Below are 5,836 nucleotides of genomic sequence, written 5' to 3' on the forward strand. Positions count from 1 at the left end.
GCTGGCGGTAAAGAAGCACGAAGGCTGTTCATTTTCACGATAAAGAGTGTGCAGCTAAGCACACCTCCTTGAAGTACACCATTTTCTTGTATGAAAGGTCGCGACAGTACATTGCCGAGTTTCACGTGGAAGATACGTTTGGACAGATAGCTTTCTATTATATTTAGCATATTTCCACGGATGCCCATCCCCGACAAGTCTCGCAAGATCCCGTATCGCCACGTCGTGTCGTACGCCTTCTCCATATCGAGGAATATCGATAAGAACTGTTTATGTACAAATGCATCGCGGATATTTCCTTCAATGCGTACAAGATGATCTGTTGTGGACCGCCCTTCTCTAAAGCCACACTGATAGGGATCAAGCATATTGTTCAGTTCAAGGAAGTGTATTAGTCTACGATTAATCATTTTTTCGAATAGCTTACAAAGACAACTTGTTAGAGCTATCGGGCGATAACTTGCTGCCAAGGAAGGGTCTTTACCCAGCTTCAAGACGGGAATAACAATAGCTTCCTTCCATGAGGATGGGAGGTATCCGGCAGCCCAGATAGAGTTGAAAAGTGCCAGAAGTGTCATTTGTGTGTCTTCGTGCAAGTTCTTAATCATGTCATAGATGATTCTGTCAGCTCCCGGTGCAGAGCTTCTACATGTGCTCAATGCAGCTTTAAGCTCGGCAATATTAAAAGGACGGTTATATGGTTCATCTGGACGGCATTTGCGATCAAGTGTCTTAAGTTCAGCTAATTGTTTATATTTGAGGAATGATTTTGTGTAATGTGTGGAGCTTGATACTTGTTCGAAGTGTTCGCCCAGAGCGTTCGCCTGGTCCTCCAAGGTAGTCCCTTGGTCGTCCACTAAGGGCAGAGGGTGGATTTGTTGCCCCTTTATCTTCCGTACGCCATTCCATACTTTGGACTCTTGGGTGTAGGAAGTGATGCCCGAGAGAAACCTCTCCCAGCTAGCCCTCCTTGCCTGTCTCCGTATGCGCCTTCCTTGTGACTTTGCGAGCTTAAATTCTGAGGTTTTCTGCTGTCGGGGAGCGACGCAGCAAACCCCACGCTTTGTTTTGTTTCTTTCGTGCCAGTCTGCACTGTTCATTCCACCAGGGTACCCGTCTTTTACAAGAGAGACCTTGTGTTTGGGGAATGAACTTTTCAGCTGCGTCGAATATAAAACCAGTAAAATATGCTACTGCATTGTCTATGTTAAAATCAGTGATAAAATCTCGTGATAGGTAAGTTGCTTCCTTAAAATCATTCCATTCAGCGGAGGCTAGTTTCCATCGGGGTGTATGTAGGGGACATTCATATTGAGGCATTGATTTTAACATTACAGGGAAGTGGTCACTTCCATATGGATTTTTTATTACATGCCATTGCAAGTCCGGGTAAATTGAAGCCGAGCCAATAGACAGGTCTATTGATGAATATGAATTATTGTAGATATTATAATAAGTTGGCTCCTTCTTGTTGAAGAGGCATGAACCGGAGTTCACCAGAAGGTTTTCAATGAAACGACCTCTCGCGTCACATCGCGAGTCCCCCCACATGGTGTGGTGTGCATTAAAATCACCTGCGAGTATGTAAGGGTGCGGAAGCTGGTCAATTAGTTTATAAAAATCACTTTTTTCCAGATGAAAGTTAGGGGGTATGTATATGCAACATACAGTGATCAATTTATTAAAAAGAATTGCCCGAATTGACACTGCCTCAAGGGGCGTCTGAAGGGCGACCTGGTGACAAGCTACGGACTTGTCTACAACTATTGCTACACCGCCGGACGAGGTATTCGCCTCGTTGCGGTCTTTACGGTAGATGGCGTATTGACAAAGAAAGTTTGTTTGTGTGCATTTAAGATGCGTCTCCTGAACACACAGCACCTTTGGGTTATGTTCGTGTAAGAGTTCTTTAATGTCATCGAGGTTGTGGATAAGACCTCTAACGTTCCAGTGTATTATTTGTGTAGCCATATTGTTCGTGTTTTTATGCTGTGTGTCAAGAGGAGTCAAGTTAGAGAAATGACTTACGGAGCCTTTTCAGGCCCCGTAATTATGGTACGGGTTTTGTCTTTTTTGGATCGGTCGCGAGACTCGCGCCGCTCCCGAGGCGCTGGATGCGCCTTCTGGCTCGGGGTAGTGTCCATCGACTCTTGGGAGCCGCTAGACTTCCGCTCACACAAGCGGGGTGTTTTCACGTTAGGCCTTGCCTCGAAAAGCATGGCCTTGGAGGCCACCAACCCAGAGGTCGATGGACCCTCCTTCAGAGATGGCGCAGCAGAGCCGGCTGCTGTCGCCTGGGGGGCTGGTGGTTCTGCCGCGGCCACATTCTTTGTGGTCCGGGCCGAAGCCGGAGTCAGTTGCGGCGTTGCCCCCTTACGCGCCGCAGCAGCATACCCTGCGGTATGAAGAAAGGAAATGCGCTTTCGCGCTTCCTGGAAGGAAATGTTCTCTTTTACTTTTAGGGTAATTATTTCTTTTTCTTTCTGCCATGTAGGGCACGCTCTAGAGAAAGCTGCATGTCCACCGCCACAGTTGGGACAGTGGAGTGCGTCATTACAATTATCTGAAAGGTGGTCCTGGACACCGCACTTTGCGCAGGTTTGTCGGCCCCGGCAACTTTGTGAGCCGTGGCCATATCTCTGACACTTGAAACATCTCCGAGGGTTCGGGATGTATGGTCGGACTCGAACTTTAGTATAGCCTGTTTCTAATGTTTCTGGTAGCACACTGGAAGCAAAGGTAACGATCAGATGTTTAGTTGGAATTTCTTTGTTTTCCCGTTTGATTATGATTCTCTTTACCATGCATGGTGACGTTCTGTTCCTTCCAACCTTCTAGAAGTTCTTCCTCGCTCAGATACAGCAGGTCGTCGTCGGAAATTACTCCTTTGCTTGTATTCATGGATCGATGTGGAGTCACTGTTACCTTTACATTACCGAAGGAGACCAGATTTGGGAGCTTGTCATGCTGTTGTTTATCACGGACCTCAAGCAGGAGGTCACCGCTAGCCATTTTTGTGACTTTGTAGCCTGGGCCAACTGAGTCAGTGAGACATTTCGCAACCGTGAACGGCGAAATCATTCTGTCTTTTCAGGATTTTCACTGTGAATAACGTGAAACCGTGCGAACGTTTGCTTAGGTTGACAAGAAAACAGCAACTTTTCTTCGGTGCGTCCTCTTTTGTTAAGAGGCCGATCAGACAGACGGGGGAAGGATGATAAATCCATACATATTTATTTTATTTCGGCAGCCATGCCAGCCACCCACCATCGAGCCCAACAAGGGGACGCTACAAGACCCGAAGGAAACGCAGACGCCAGCTGTACACAGCCGCTATAACCTAATATAATAGACCCAAGGTTGGATAAACTACACCAGGTTAACCCTCGCCACCTGGAAGTCTGGAAGTAAGAAGAAGCGAAGAGAAGACAGGAAAGATTGAAAGTGAGAGAGAAAGACGAAGATTGAAGAGAAGGACAGGAAAAGGTGACTGCCGATTTCCTCCAGGTGGGTCAGCCTGGAGGTGCCGTCTATGTGAAGCTGAGGCCAAAGAGGTGTGTTGCCTCTGCCGGGGGGCCTTAAAGGTCCAAACACCCAGCATCGGCTCAACCGCCAGGATCCCCTTTTCCCCAGACACGGCTAAGCCGCGCACGGCTACACGCGGGAGGGTCCGACCCTCATGTGCTCGGGTACGTGGTGTCGCAACACACCAAACGCCTGCTGACGCAGACGCCCCTGCGGGGGTCCTGTACATGTACAGGGTCTGTCCTGAAAGTAATGTCAGTAAGGCCATTAAATATCGTTTATTGAATTTATTGTTATAAAAAGTGTTTAAAAATCTTCAAAATGCTCTCCTTTTGTGTCAATACATCGGCTCCAGCGAGACTTACAGCTCTCGAATGCGTTGCGGTACTACTCTTCCGGAATGGCCTTTGATGCTGTGGTGCTAGCTGCTTTGATCACGTCCACTATCCCAGAATGATTGCCTTTCAGGGGTGTTTTGAGGCTTTGAAACAGAAAAAAGTGGGGGGTAGCCAAGTCCAGGCTGAACGGGGGCTGGGGGATCGTTGGCACCCCTGCTTTAACCAGGTAGTCGTTGACGATGAAGGCACTGTGGGTCAGCACAACATCGTGGTGCAACTTCCAGTTGTCTGCATTGTCCGGCCGGATGCATTGAACCCTGCATTTCAGTCTTTCAAGGACATCCGCATAAAATTTGGAGTTCACAGTGGTTCCAGGTTCTTCAAACTCATGATGAACCAGTCCGTGGATGTCAAAAAAAAAAAAAGAAACGATGGGCATGATCGATCTTGATCTTTGATTTGCTCATCCTGGCTTTCTTCTGGTGATGGGATGAGTGCATGTGCCACTCCGATGATTGCCTTTTGGTCTCGGGGTCATATTCAAATACCTAAGTCTCATCACCTGTAATGACATTATCCAAAAATTTTCGATCATGTTTGCACACGATGAGATTTTCTTGGCATGTTTCAATGCGGCGTGACTTTTGGTTGTCAGTGAGCACATTTGGAACCATGTTTTCGCACAGCTTCCACATGCCGATATTGTTTTGTAACAACTTCATGAACTTGAGTTTTCGGAATGTTTAACATGTCGGCCATTAAACGAACACTTAATCGTCGGTCTGAGGTGAACAGTTCCCTCACTCGCCTCACATTGTCAGCTGTAGTGGTCGTGGATGGCCGTCCAGTGCGGTCTTCATCGTCGACCTCTTCTCGGCCTTCCAAAAAAGCCTTGTGCCACCGAAACACTTGCCGATCTGACAGGGCATGTTCTTTATAAGCAGTCTTGAGCATAGTAACAGTTTCCGCAGCAGTCTTGCCAAGTTTCACGCAAAACTTGATCGTAAATCTTTGTTCTAATGAGTGCTACATTTTCACTTGCACAAGAATTAAAAACAACTCTCATGGACAGGCCCGTCCAACACTCCAATATTCGGAGCACACTGGGCAACGGAGCACTGTTTAGCTGGATTCTGCCACTACCAGTTTCAGCTGGTTAGACTGCGCTCTGACATACAGTCATGTCACAATAAATTTACTGACATTACTTTCAGGACAGACCCTGTATGTGGTAATAGACAAACTTTAGATATAAATGTTGGGAACCTGGATGGAGGTGAGGGACATGTACAGTAAAAACAAGATGTATAAGGTCAAAAATTAATCCTTTTAGTCAGAAATTGGTCAGTGGTGTCTGGCTTCTCTTGTTCCCTGGCCCTAGATGGTGAATACAAAGTGTATATATATATATATATATATCATTGTGTGCAATCAAGCCTACAATCATTGCATTCTACCTGTGCTAATGTATGGAGCAGAAACTTGGAGGTTTCTTGGACACAAAGAAGGGCATTATGTTGTCATGTTGGAAGGCACTTTTCTGGAGGAGGGTGCGTCAGCCAGTGACAGAAATTTTAATGAAATTTATGCCAATCTAGCTAACATAAAATGTTGAGCTGGCATGAAGTTGAATCAGTTTGGTTTGACAACGGTCTCAGATGATGTTAAGGTGGAAAAAGGTCTTCTTTTATGCGCCTTCTTCAGTGCAAAACACACAAGCTTAGGGAATCCATTTCAGAACCATTGTTTCAGAATATAAATCATGGCTGCATGTTGTTTCAGAATTTCTGCAGACACACCTTGACAGGCTGAGAATCAACAACCAATTCCTTGCACCCAGCTCTCAGAGTGTTGTACACTTCCTGCAGGAGCATAATCTGGGGAAATGGACAGGCTTTAGTATAGATGCAAAAGATCTATACAATTCTTTGCCACAGGTGCGTCTCCTGCAGTTTGTTAAGGATTGCTTACAC

Source organism: Dermacentor variabilis, unplaced genomic scaffold (genome assembly GCF_050947875.1).
Source record: "Dermacentor variabilis isolate Ectoservices unplaced genomic scaffold, ASM5094787v1 scaffold_12, whole genome shotgun sequence".
In the NCBI taxonomy this organism is placed as follows: Eukaryota; Metazoa; Arthropoda; class Arachnida; order Ixodida; family Ixodidae; genus Dermacentor; species Dermacentor variabilis.